Source organism: Aphidius gifuensis, linkage group LG1 (assembly GCF_014905175.1).
Source record: "Aphidius gifuensis isolate YNYX2018 linkage group LG1, ASM1490517v1, whole genome shotgun sequence".
In the NCBI taxonomy this organism is placed as follows: Eukaryota; Metazoa; Arthropoda; class Insecta; order Hymenoptera; family Braconidae; genus Aphidius; species Aphidius gifuensis.
In genome coordinates, this window is record NC_057788.1 from 18,762,567 (window position 1) to 18,762,864 (window position 298).

A 298-nucleotide genomic window follows, 5' to 3' on the forward strand; every position below is an offset into this window, starting at 1 on the left:
TACAACAAAAATTAATTTGTCGTAACATAATTAGTCTTGGAATTAAAAGGAATTTGATTTATCGGGAGGGCCGACTAATTATTACAATAGATATGAATCTATTATAACATAATTAGTCAAAATTTAAATGGGAATTTTTATTTCTCCGGGCCTTGACTAATTATTATTACAATAAAATTAATTTATTATAACATAACTAGTCAAATTTTAAATGGGAATTATATTTCTCCGGAGGGCTGACTAATTATTACAATAAAATTTAATTTATCGTAACATAATTAGTTAAATAAATGGGAAT